Genomic DNA, 14,163 nt, shown 5'->3' on the forward strand with positions numbered 1-14,163 from the left:
GTCATGGAACCTGTGTGAGGCTACTGAATGGAGGAGACTCCGCTGGGCTATGTGTAAATCATAGGAAGGGAAGTTTTAGTTATCCAATAAAAGATGTTTCCTCTGCTTCACGTGAAGTCCCAGAAGAGCCCTAGCCCCGATTGGTGGCTTTCCGTCTGCAATGGCATGCCTGGCCCTCTCCCTATGGCTATAAGTAGCCCACCATGTCAGCATTCCAAATAATGAAAACGAACAACAGTATTCAGCCTGTGAAATCAGTGGGCAAAACAAAATCCCTCTGTAACACACTGCCGACCAGCTGGCCATATTTTTCCCCACTCGGGTACCCTGGTAACAAAACATGAGAGGTCTCACCTTCAAAATTATATTACCACACATAGCTCTGTAGGGCTAAGTTGACACAAAGGACTTAATGGTCACTTAATGTTTCTAGTTCTATAAAATGAGAGACAAATTTTTTTCAGAAAAAAAATATTTACCATACTCACTGCTGTATGTAAGCCAGTATGAGAATGTGTTTGTGTAAGAAAAAAACCCCATCACGCTGTAATAAGAAACAGAAGCATCAGAGGACCCCTAATCTGAAGTGTTAAAAATATCTGGATCCAAGAGAGGTTAATGGCAACAGCTGGGTCTGGAGAGAGGTTACAGGCTGGGAATGTGGCTCGCCCGCTGCCTGCGACGGCCGTGTGCTGAAGGCCCTTTGAAACCGCCCGCAGACAGAGGGAATTCCCGAGGTCACAAGGAACATCTGTACCGACTGACAGTCTCTTTAGTGAAGAGCCACACTTCTCAAACGATCAGGAACAGTGCTAGTCCTGGTCGCAAAGAACCTGGGCTCACAAGTGGCTGGCAGTCCTGAAGCATGAGCATGTCTGTCGGTCCCTAACGGTAGAGGTGCCCGGATCTGAAGCCCACGCTACAGGTTTACCTGAGATACCAGGATCCAAGCAACACATTCCACCCAAGAAAAGAGCTACCCCTCAGATAAGTACAGATGAAGGACTGTTCAGAAATTTGAGAGAATTAGGTCCTCATTCTGGTTAATCAGTTTTCTAATTACAGTGGGCAGCACACAGGTGGGGCAAAAGTAGGTATACAGTTGTACATACACAAAACACAGAGTGTATTCTTTATTATTATTAATTATTGTATGATTTGCCATACAAACTGTAAACCTACTTTTGCCACAGCCTGTATAAGCGGAATGTCTTTCCCTAGTTTACAATAGGAACCAAGTCAGGCAATGGAAAGAGTCCAGCATTTTGAACTCTCACGCCTTCTATTTTGAAAGGTGTTCGCAGAGCAAATAATGGGGGAAAGCCTCAGTCATTAAATTAGAAGGCCTCTGCAGATCTTATGCTTACTCTTACCCTAAGGCAGTGGCTTGCCAGCAAAATGTATACAAGGAACACTGAAGAGCTAGTTAAAATGCAGATTCCGGAGCCTGTGGGTCAGTGGCCTGAGGGGGGCCTAGGAATCTGGGTGTATTTTAGGCACTCTGACGAACTCTTCTCTACACTGGATTGTTCTGTCCTCACAAAAGCCTTTTCTTTAAGAGGGTCGGTTCTCGCCACAATAGCAAGAACACTAGCACTAAGTAGTTTGTTTATTTAAATTACTTTTATGTTGATTGGTGAATACTAGTTCACCCAATACTAGTCATAACCCAAAAATCATTCTCAAGTTCTACCTGAGTTTCAGGCACTAAATATTACAGCTTGAAATGTGAAAAGGGGCTTGAATTGATTCTTTAAGAGTGTCTAAAAAACAGCATAAACAATACTTATGAGAAGTCAGTATGCCATACACATTCAAGTTTTACAATATTCAATCCTCACTGACCTGGAGAGTTTAAGAGGCTATAGACTAGCAATAACGTAAGGGAAACCACAGGCTTTACTCTGTTGTGTGGGAGTTATTTTGTGGCCATAGGCTGCATACACTAGAATCTTATAGCTACGTAAGTTTGAGGTGAGAATGTGTGGATGGATGAACATAAATCCTTCCCAAATACTAGATAAACAACACAGTACATGTCTTATTTTCTGTGAGTTCATCATCATTGTAATTATAGAATAATTATAATGATTAATAGCAAAAATAGTAACAGAAACTGTTCTAAACTATATTGTCTATAGCATATTTCAGCTGTTTAGAAATAAGCTCCTTTGTTAGCAATATTTGATTTTGAAGTGATGCAGATAAGTAGAAAAAAATAGTAATAATATCCTATGGTCTGAAACAGAAAATGTAACTTCCAAAGCAGTGAAAAAAAATCTGATTGTTAATAACCAGGCATGTGTGTGTGTATGCTTGTGTAACTTTACTGAGTTTATAACTGATAGTAAAAAATTTACAACTGAAGATGAAGAGATGCAGCAGAAAAGATGAAGAAAGAAAGGAAAAAAGAAAATGGGAAAGAAGGAAGTAAATCTATTAATTAGATATTTAGCTATTACTAAAGGGGGTTAAAAGGAACAAGAAAATTACAGACTGTTTCTCACCCCTCTTTCAGTAGTATTCAAAATCTTTTACTTGGAACCATATTCATTTCTGAATCCTTCAGAGTGATGATTTTTAATATAAAGTGCGTTCCATTTGATATGGATACTCTGTATTTACAGGTTTAATGCTCTACAAACTTGGGAAACCATTTTTGCACCCCATCTTTGCACACAGGAAGATGCCCTATCAGTGATTTCATAGAGGAGATAAAGGGTAGAATGCATTTTGCCCTCCAATCTTGAATCTCTACCCAACTCTTCCAAACTCTTCCTGTCATCCAGGAAGCAACACATATTGTCTTCACAAGGTTTTTATATCTCCTTCAAGATGTTTCTGGAGAAATATCACTAATTACAGCTCTCGTGACTTTGGGGACAGGGCAGAAGGAAGTGCAAACAGGGTGAGCCCAAGGGACAACCTGGTAGCTAAGGCACCAGGGACACGCAGCAACTGTGTGCCTCCTGTGCAAAGAGGAACAGAAAGAGACTAGAGCAACCGGTACTAAAGGGTACAATATTTTAAGAAATAATAAGTAAACAAACTTTCAAAGAGCATCATGACACTTTGCTGATAGAGAGCTCATCTTGCAATCCCAACCTTTTCAAAAACAGTAAAATTTCTTCTTCAAGTAAGAGCCAGACTTTCCCATTGACTTGAACCCAGGGCTTACCCATACGTTGGCCAATGGAGTGACTGCAGGGGTGCAGGGGTGAGCCTGAGACATGCTGAAAGTCTCCTCCTGAAAGCATCTCCTGACCAACGCAGCAGGGAATTTGTGGAATGTGTGTAGTCATGGAAACTCCTTTGGATTATGAACTCTTTTCAGAAAACTTGAAGAGAAGTTCATTCAAAGGAGTAAGTAACCTGTTGTTGAGCCATGAAGCAAGGTGCTGGAGTGGCTGGCTCCCCTGACAGAACATAGGCCAGGAGAATCTGGAAACATGAAGGGGCCACTGAGGAAGGAAAGGACCCTGTGGGTGAGGAGAGAGAGACACCCGAGAAAGAGCTATCATTGATTTTAAAAATGCTGCTGGGTGGGTACAGCATGTCAGAGACAAAGAGGACACGTTGAAGGCGGGTACAGGGAAGTCGGTGACACAAAGGCAAGCTCCAGAAACCTTACAGTTCTGCCTATAACACACAGATAATACTGGAAGGAATTAAAAACTCAGATTTAATAGGAAGCCACGAATTCTATATATTTATGCTAAGGTTCCTTGAATTTAAGTTTAAGATTATGTAATCAATAAGCAATTCAGAAGATATCTGACATAACTAAAAAATAAAATCGTTTAGCCTTACTCTGGGCAAATGGATATATAATTATTTTCATAAGTCTGATAAAATCAAACAAGAATACAAAAAAAATTTTTCTCTAAAAAGAATATTATATAGACAAGGATATTACACTGACAATGATACTATAAATTGGCAATCCCATAATACAAGACTTTTTGGTATAATATATATTGGTTTAATCAACATATTATCATAAATGTTTTATATTTATTTCAAATATAAAATGTTCTTTTACAAAATAAAAGCTACTTTGAAGCATGTAAGCTGATAGAAAACATCTAAAATATTGTTAGATAACTGAGACATTGAGATGTTTTTCAGAAATATGGGATAGTCCTTGAAAGTGAAATAGTACAATAATAGCTAACATTTATTGTTTTCTATATGCCAGGCACTAAGTGACTTTAAAAGTACAATTTCTTACAATATCTTGTCCTCCTCTCACTAAAATTATCATCCTGAATAGGTACTGCCACTTAACTCATTTTACAATATAGACATTTAGAAAATTAAGGTCAAATCATTATTAAGTTTCTGAGTCTGGATTCTAAACCAGGGTGTCTGGTTTACCCTTCCCTGCCTGTTATATATTCTTTGAAAAAGTATTTCCCACCATGTTCATGCATGATGTATAACTTTTAATTAGTGAAACTGATGTTTTTAAAAATTGTCAGACCTTTACGAGTGTTACTCACCAAAATATCTCCTTAAAGGCTACCCATTCATATCAAGGACACCCTTGAAATTCTCCTTTTGTACCTGCAATTAGTGTCCATTTATAAACCAGATATTAAATAATCGGCTTTATTGTCATGTTTTCATAGTTGCTATCAAGCACCTAGTTCACTACATTTGGCTTAGATTTAGTTTCAGCAACAAATTCATCCTTTACGATTAAGATTTGTCAACAATAAGACTGATCTTAAGACTGCATAGCAAAGTCCAAGGAGATTTAACTTGCACAAAGACAACAGGACTGAAATAAGCAAATAATTTCCTAAGGTGTCTACCTTGAAAAATATAACACATGTTTAGACAGGTATTTCTGAAATAGTTTCTGATGGGGAAAAAATATTGATTATATCCTGTCCTGCTCTCATCATCCCTATAGTGAGCAAAGGTTATGAGTGCAAGGAAGGAGAAAAGCCTCATAGCTACGGGCATCGATTGTAAACAAACCCGGTGTCATGTCCTTTGTCTCGCACGTAGAAGATCTGTGATCCAGGGCAGGGAATATCACCTCTCTAAGCTTTAGTTTTTAAAATCTGTAAAATGGGGAGAATAGTAGTACCTGTCTGAAAGGTGGCTGTTTCAATAAGAAGAAATAAAGCTTATAAAGCAGTTAATACAATACAATTAAATTAATTAAAGCAATTAATACAGCAGTGACAAACAGTGAGTGGCAGTTAAATGTTCGGCACTTTAAATTTATTTCTTTCATTCCATATTCTAATATGATAGTATTAATTTCGCATATCTACTGCAAGTATCATTGCATTACAAATGTGAATATTATTGATACAGAAATATTTAACTACAAATTTAGTTTTAAAAATCATCTATAAGGTATCAGACCTCTTTGGTTTGAGTTTTTTTTGTTTGTTTGTTTTTTAAATATATCTTTATTGATTTCAGAGAGAGGAAAGGAGAGGGAGAGAGAGAGAGAGAGAGAGAGAGAGAGAAACATCAATGATGAGAGAGAGAGAGAGAGAGAGAGAGAGAGAGAGAGAGAGAGAGAGAGAGAAACATCAATGATGAGAGAGTCACTGATAAGCTGCAGCCCGAAACCGGGGCATGTGCCCTGACCTGGAATCGAACCCTGATCGCCTGGATCCTAGGTCGACGCTTAACCACTGAGCCACGCCCGGCCGGGCTGGTTTGAGTTTTTACTCAGTGAGCTGCATACACTGGTAAAAACAAAAGTTGTAATCGCTGATTTAACTTGAGTCTTATTACATGCTACTTTTAATTCTCACCATATTCCAAAATAATTTAGAGACGTCATGCCAAATAATAAAAATTAATTCTCTATATTCCTAGTGAATTAGAATATGGAAATAATTACGTATCTCATTTTTAAATATAAATGATCTTGCCTTCTTGAAAAATTAAAATTTTATTTTCTTTTGCTTGGTTTAAAATTTTAAGTTATAAATAAAATATTTTAAAATAATTGTGTAAGTTCTCAGTTAAGTTAAATGCCATCATTCTGAAAATAACCTAGAGCTATAAAGGAAACAAAGTACATTTTGCAGCATGGTGGCTCTATCATCTCCTTGCTAGCCTCCTTTGTCTTAACTTGGTATTCTTGAGGAGAGTTAGCATAAATATCAGATCTAGAAACCATACACATTCCAAGTGGGACTTTATTAAAACCAAAAATGCAAAATGTCTATGCCTTCTGTTTTTCCAAAAGTGGCAAACGGTCCCTAGACATAGCTGTAATGTGGATCATGTGTCCAGCAGACAGCTACCTCTAGGTCCCTCTTGCACAGGGTGCGCTGTTAGGCACCCCACGGACTGTCCCTTCCCAGCAGTCCAGGGCCCGCACCGTTGCCGTAGATGGCCATCAGACACTTGGAATGACATCAGGAGATAATCTGAGCAGGCTCTGCCCTGAAGAATTCAGGTTAGCAGGAGACTGAAGATATCAATGTCTTCTTGGCTGACAACAGCATTCCAAAGGTCAACCAGGGTGAAGAGAGGATGGGCTTGGAGTTTCCAGCGCCTTTTCAACAGCCACGCAGCCAACAAGTGTAAGAAAGCATCCCTCAAGGGAGAGAGGAAAGGAAAGAAGGAAAGGGAGGGGCGGAGGGGAGGAGAGGGGGAGGGGGGGAGGGGAGGGAGAAAAGGAGAAGAAGAGAAAGAAGAGAAGAGAAGAGAAGAGAAGAGAAGAGAAGAGAAGAGAAGAGAAGAGAAGAGAAGAGAAGAGAAGAGAAGAGAAGAGAAGAGAAGAGAAGAGAAGAGAAGAGAAGAGAAGAGAAAAGAGAGAAAAGAGAAAAAAGAGGGGAAAAGTAAGACAAAGGCAGCCTGAAAGGATCCTGAAGGCTCCATGCCTGTGAAAGGGAAATGAGACACTTTCTACACATTAAATCTGGGATTTTAAGATTGAAGCGATCTCTACCTCTTAAAGGTGAAACAAATGGTTCTCATCCTGAACCAATTCCCAGCCCTCGGACAACCTACTTCTCCAACTTTTTCTGTTGTGACAGCTCCTGCGTATACCTACGGGACTTAATGATACAGAAGTAGAATTTATTTGCAGGGCGATAAGAACAGCTAACTCTTACTGCAGTGTACAACTTTCCCAGCCCCGAGCCTACACTGAATAGCTGGTTCAATCCTCATAACAAAGGTTTGAGGGCAGTACTGTAATACCCGCATTTTATAGATGAGGAAACCGAGGCAAAGGAAGGATCAGTAACTTGTACATAATCGCAGTCACCACGTGATGGAGCCAACTGGTTTTGGGGCCACACAGCCTCTTCTTCGGCAGGTCAGCCCTTTCAGTGGTCAGTCGTGGAGAGACTGAGGCCTTCTAGCACGTCTGCAAGCACTTGAAGAATTAACAGATTTTCTCTTAGGTTGTTAGATTTCAGGGAGAATGGGAAGAACCCTTTCCACTTTGGAGCACATGAAATGGGAAAGTAGTAAGAGGAATAATGACAATAATTCAAAAATGCTTCAGCTCAGGGGAACTCCAAGCTTTAAAAAAACACTTTACTGTTATTATTTTTAAATGATTTATTATTCATGAGGCCTCCTATCTGAACACTTAAGGGTCCTTCTTCACTAAGGGTTAACTTAAAAGCTAATTGCCACAAATGGCCAGAATTAATACCAAAATTTCACCCTCAAATAAGAAACATAGGGGATAATCATGGCAAAAATCAACCACCCAAACAAACAAAACGTTGAAGTTGGAAAGTTAATTTTTTGTCTCTAAATCTTTATTATGTATTTTGTTGCCTTATATGTCTCAGATAGTGTACTTTATAATTAAGCTTTGTTCATGGTCAGATTTCACCCTAGTGATATCAGTCTAAGAAATATATGATAAATCTTCATAGAGTTTGAGGATTATGCTTTGCTAACAATTCTCACCTCATGTAACACCTTTCCTCCATGACCTTAAGTGTGCTTTCTAGCTCTTACTTTAAAAGAGTAATTCCAGCCCAAGTCAGTTTTGCTCAGTGGTTAGAGCGTCGACCCACAGACTGAAGGGTCCCAGGTTCGATTCCGAACAAGTGCATGCACCTTGGTTGCAGGCTCAATCCTCAGCCCTGGTTGGGGCTCATATGGGAGGCAAGCAATTGACCTGTCTCTCTCCCATTGATGTTTTTCTCTCTCTCTGCCCCACTCTCTCTGAAAAAGCAATGAAAAAAGAATAAAAGTAAAGTTTTTATAAAATAAATAAAATTAAAATAAAAGAGTAATTCCATGTCCTCAGAATTTTTTTGTTGTTAATCCTCACTTGAGGATATTTTTTCCATTGATCTTTAGAGAGAGTAGAAGGAGGGGGGAAGAAACATTGATATGAGAGAGACATCAATTGGTTGCCTCCTGCATGCGCCTAGACTGGGCCAGGAGTGAACCTGCTGCCCAGGCACTTGCCCTTGTTCAGGAATCGAACCCAAGACCCTTCGATATGCAGGCTGACACTCTAACCACTTTGCCACATCAGCCAGGGCTCCTCAGAATCTTTTTAAGTGTAAGTAAGCACAGTATTATCCCAACTGGTCTCTTTAAAAAGGCATTATATGATTATGACACCACCAAATGTGATTCCAAATGGAATTTCTTTCTAGAGGAATGCTAAGAAACATTTTCTCTTGTAAATGGGTACTCCTATCTAAAAATCTTCTGTCAGGTCACCTTTCTGTGGAGTTCATTTGCCTAGCCAACCCCAGACAAGGTGGCCTGGTCTAGCACAAAGTACACTAGACTCTGTCAGGTGACCTTATCGTATTTCCAAATTTACAGCATGATTTGGGGGCACATCTCTTAAACTTCTGTGGGCCTGACTTTTCTTCCCTGTAAAAAATTAGGTGCTTAAGTCTTCCCTAGTATCTCTTTCAGCAGGAAGATACTGAAATTCCGGCTTTAAAACTTTTCACACTAGTGCCAAGAAATGTAAATGCTGAAAGTGTCCTAAAATGTGGCTGGTATCATAAAGCAGGTTCTTTTTTTTAAAAAAACAGCATTCATTTAAAACTCTATAGCAGCACATTCCACTAGAACTTTATGCAAAGATGGAAACGGTAAATATTGCAGTCAAATAAGGTAGCCAGCAGCAGCCTGTGGCTACTGAGCACTTGATATGTGGCTAGTGTGACTGAGAAACTGAATTTTACATTTTTAAAATTTTAATTAATTTAAATTTAAAAAGCTACATGTGGGCATCGGCTCCAATAGGTAGCAGCTCATAGCTTTAAGAACATGACGATTATAACATTTTACACCTTTGATGTACTCAGCAGAGTACTCTAGAATGCCTTTGCAGCACTGATCTTTCCACCACGCTTGCTGCCCTTGGTACAGCTCCACACACAGATCAAAGAGCAGCACAGGCTGTGATGGCATTTTTGCAAGAGTTCCCGGTACTGTTCTCCCGTGCTAAAAAAAACAGGGGAGAGTGGAAGGGGAAAGGAAGAGGGGAGGGGGGAGTTCTCCCTCGCATCCCATTTTTCGTAGTTTGTGGCCCCTCCCTAGCCAAAGGGCGCACAACTCCACCGAGGCAGTTTAACTACTAGAGCTGGTCGTTGGCTGTTAGTTTTTTAAATAACCCTGAAGACCCTGAGAGTTGAGGCTATAAAATCCAGTTCTGGAGCCCCGCCCTTTCGTATCTGGTCTGTCAGGTGGAAAACCAAGCTGGCTGGTGCGGGACGGGCAGTGGGGGGCCGCGGGCCTCGGGCCGCCCTCCGCGCCCCAGGCTTGCAGAGCGCGGGGCGCACTCCAAGGAGCGGGTGCCGCCAGCCGCCGCCCGCGTGCCAGCGCTTTGTGCTCGGCGCCTGGGTGACTTCACCGTCCGCGTCCTTTCGAGCTCATCCCCAGCTCTTTGGAGTCGTCTTTCGCCAACCCAGGGGAAATATCCCCAAACCAGACCAGTAGGGCAACTCCCCGTTCCCAAACCCAAACGCCACCGCTGCGCCCTCCTCCATTCCCCAGAACCTACCACGCGGCCTCTTCACCAAACCACCGGCCGCGTGTCCCCAAGCGGCCAAATTCCCCTCTGCACACAACCTGGCACACCCGCCGCCCCGACAGCCACCCCATCTTCCTATCCCAGGCCCAGAGGGCCTCCAGAAGGGCCCCAGACTCGCCTGCTCCTGTCCCGTAACGCACGCACATGGCGCGCTCACCCCCTCCCAGCTCTGGAAACGCTCCCTGGAGGGAACCCCCACCCCTCAGCCGGGTCCGCCCGCTCAGAAGTAGGGAGAAGGGGGAAGGGAAACAGCGGGGCAGAGAAAGGCGTGTGTAGGTGGGAGAGCGCGTGGAGGCGAGGACCGCCGATCACTGGCGGGCCGAGTGGCCGCTGCGCGCCTGCTGAACGCCCCGCCGGCGCGGATTCACTTTACACACGAATCGGCCGCAGGGATTGCTGCCTGCGATCAATAACTTAGCGCAGTGAGCTGCTGCAACCAGAGGCGCCCCCCGGCTGGGTCTTTAGGGGGCCGTCGGGACTGAATCCCAGCCCTCTGCTTTCCACATAAAGAAGTGGGCGCCAAAACGCCGGATGAGTTTCTTAACCCCCACCCGGATGCTGGGTGAAGATCTTTAAAAATTAAAGGGCACACTCGGAGAGAGGTATCTAGAAGAAATAGTTAAAAGAGGAAGTATGAAAATCCGTTCTTTGAATAGAAGGTTTCTGTGATATTTCAAGAAATGGGATAGAATCAATGTTCCGATGAACACTGAACAATTTTGTAAGTAAAGGTAAAGTCCATTAACTTTAGCCGTGCATATGGGTAACTTTTTAATCAGCCACACATTCGCAAGCAAATTACTGATCAATCCTTATTTGGGCACACTGATCCAGGAAAAGGAAGAAATGTATCATAATTTGTCGGTGGCATTTTAAAAAAAACCTTAACATATCTTTCAGACATTGCTTCATGAAGAGTGCATTTCTGTAAGGTGAAAAGGCCCTGGGAGATGTGGAGAATGACCTGTACTTAATAGACTGTAACACCAAACAGAGCTGGGAAAAAGAGAATTCACCAGTCACCTGGCACTGCCTGCCAGCCACCAAGTGGAGACTCACTCGCTGTGGGCCTGAGCCTAAATGATGTAAACTCAGCGAACACCCCTGAAATAAAAGTGTCCAAAATTCTTCATTTCTCCTTGATTTTGAAGGAACTTAAAAATAAAAATCTTGAGGATGTCAAACCAAATAGAGAGACCTCCTAAATCTTAATGACTTCATTATGAAAAGCCTTCTGGCTAATACAAATGAGAAGATGGATATTGACCATCATGGTCTGATGTCTCAAGGTTGGGAAGACTAGACCTATTCTGAAACCAAGGAAAAAGTTCATTTGTGTTCTCAAAGTCAAAGATAGCTAGTTTCAAACAGATTAGGCCACAGGGACATTTGTGCTCCTGCAGTTAAACAGTGCCAGGAAGGATAAGGTATTCTTGGTAATAGCATTCATAAAGGGTACTGAATCTACATCACTAATCCTAAAGTATTTAAATTTGGCCTTTAGGCAACATATAAACCAAGCCCTTTCAGAAACTTCAGTTGCAACTTCCAAATTTGTTAGCTTGGGATATCATAGACTGGACTGTAATTTTTCATCAGGTATAAAATTAAAGGTACAAAAAAAATAAATAGAGGATCTTTAGATATGAGATGAAAGGTATGATTAAATCTTGGCTTGGGATAACAAATCCTTTGCATGTTGCAGATTCTCATTCACAAGCAGTCCATATGATATATACTGTGCATGTGATGAAGTTGTACCTAAAGAATTTTTGAAATTTAGATATTTGGCATTATATATGTTAAAGGTTATAAGTATTACCATAATTAATGCCAATTTATTTATTCTATGTTCAATACACATTCATTTGGTTTAATATGATAATTAACATTAATGTTCTACAGATTAGGTTTTAGAAGTAAATTTATTCAAATGTACTTTAATATCAACAGTCTTAAAAAGAAATTTTAACTATATATTTTGTTGTATTTATACATTTTAAGGTGCCAAAGAAGAGTTGCAAACTGTGAAGTAACTTCTATGAAGAGATGGAGTAAAGAATGGAAGGCAGATGACTGTCTGTGTATGTGGTGAGTGCTTCACATTCGTTATATCATCTACCACAAAGTTAATTCACAGAGGTAAAAGTGCCAACACTTTGTCATTAGTATTTATGACAGACATGTATAAAACTGATAGAGTTATGTAACCATTGTATGCTTTATATTATAAGCATACAATATCGTTTGCTTAAAGCTCACATCACCTTTCAGGTCCTATCTTTGCAAGTCTCTTTTACGATGAATCCATTTTGGGGAAGGTTATGTCTGTCGTCTCTAACTATAAAAAAATAACATTTTTAATGCTATTGGAATTTGTACTTTACTACTTTTTATATTTTTCTGCATTTCTATGTTGAATTATCATGTTTGTGTTGAAAGTATTCTGTACAGTAGAATACAGTGTACTATATAGTTGAACAATCATGAGGGGTAGATTAAGCTACAGCCTTTCTTCATTTTAGGGTGGGTTGCTGTGGCAACCACCCAGCTTACTTTAAAATAATTTTTTTAAGCTCACTTCAAGAGCTACACCCAGCATGGGCCAAGCTTAAAAGCAGGCAAACCCAGTGCACAAGGTTTTAGTAGACTGCTGATTTAATGTAGGGAAGTAGTAAAGAGAGGAAGGTGGAGTAAAATGGTATGCAACCCTGAACAGAAATTAGCTTTCACTAGAGTAAAAGTCCTGAGGATCATGCTCTCTGTAACTTCCATGGTACTTTGATTAAACATACTGTTAAACAATTCTTTTATGGGAAACACAATCTAATATATATTTACATGTATAATAAAGCATATGATAATTATTTAATGAAGGAAATATTTGGTGACTGAGGGGGGGAGGGGGCTGTTTTAAGTTGTACATCAATCCCAGACATCATTTCCTCTTAAAGGAAGTCACCTTTTACTTAACAGGATAGGCTACAAGCTTCCAATTGGCTTTAAAGAGTATAAGAATCTCTTACTTTGCAATCATAGAACTGGAATACACTGGAAAATTCATTTAACATATAAGCAAACTGAAGCCGGGAAAAGACACACTCATTAGTTAGGCATCAATCTTGAGCCAGAGAATCTAGGCCTCCTAATACCAAGTACCAGCTTCTCCATACACCAGAAAATATTCTGATCCTAGGGCAGCACCATTAGGTGGGAAGGATAAGACTGATTTTGGCCTTTAAAAAAATCCTAAAGTATTTAAAGAAGCATACAAAGCTCATTTTGGATTAACCACTTTGTAGATTACCAATGAACAATTTTTAATTCCAGGTGACTCTACTGTATATTTCTATACAACCTTTTTTGTTCTGCTTCAACTATAAAAGCTCATGCGAAAGAAACTAATGCTAATATTAAGTTGGTGTCACACATAGTTAAGAAGCTAAATCTGCTGAGGGGAATATCTTATATTTTAAAAGGCCAATTGTAATACATTTTCCATCCAAATTATTTTCAATAAGTGTGAGGTTATACATACTTTTGAATGCTTGTACTATCATTGATAATTATGAATTTGTTAAAATATTTATTATGAAATGATTCTTGAAAATGTTAAGAGGTAAGATAGTTTCTTTTTGAAGGGAAAACAATATAAAACTGAAGGGTACTGTGCTAAATACTTTCTATGATCCATCATAAATAGTATGGTTGAAAGTTGTGAATTGCCTGTCTATTTGCTCATGTAAAGTAGACTGTTAAGGATTCATTACATTAATTTCAGGCATTATGGCAATAAACTTAGATGTTCATGCAAATGGTTTGCTTTGTCAGGATGTTTGTGAATCTGGAAAAAATTAAATTTCATTTTTACCCCCTAAATAAACATATATTCAAAATGTTTATGCACCTGAAAATTTTTGGATTTTTTAGAAGTTGTACCTTAAATGAAAACCTAATAGATTACCTCTGTCATATTATTAAAATGAATTCATGATAGTAGCAGACTTGCTAGATGAAAAACAAATAGGCAAACAAATATATTGTAGCTACCAATCTGCAAGAAATACTATCTCAGATGGTTGTTGCTTTGTGACAGTTTGTCATGCTTTCCTATAACAAAAGCAAGAGTTTCATTTTAGCTGTGCTGATAG

At 39.9% G+C, this 14,163-nt stretch overlaps 1 protein-coding gene across 7 annotated transcripts in view; it reads left to right on the forward strand.

Moving 5' to 3' along the window:
* MEF2C (myocyte enhancer factor 2C) overlaps positions 1–14,163 on the forward strand; it is a 156,546-nt gene that overhangs the window by 4,671 nt on the left and 137,712 nt on the right. For all 7 annotated transcript variants that reach the window (XM_081133451.1, XM_081133444.1, XM_081133450.1 and 4 more), the window contains exon 2: positions 12,017–12,103. The gene's annotated coding sequence lies outside the window, so the exon portion shown is untranslated. The remainder of the gene's footprint in view (positions 1–12,016; positions 12,104–14,163) is intronic.

Source organism: Miniopterus schreibersii (assembly GCF_964146895.1).
Source record: "Miniopterus schreibersii genome assembly, chromosome: 3".
NCBI classification, from domain to species: Eukaryota; Metazoa; Chordata; class Mammalia; order Chiroptera; family Miniopteridae; genus Miniopterus; species Miniopterus schreibersii.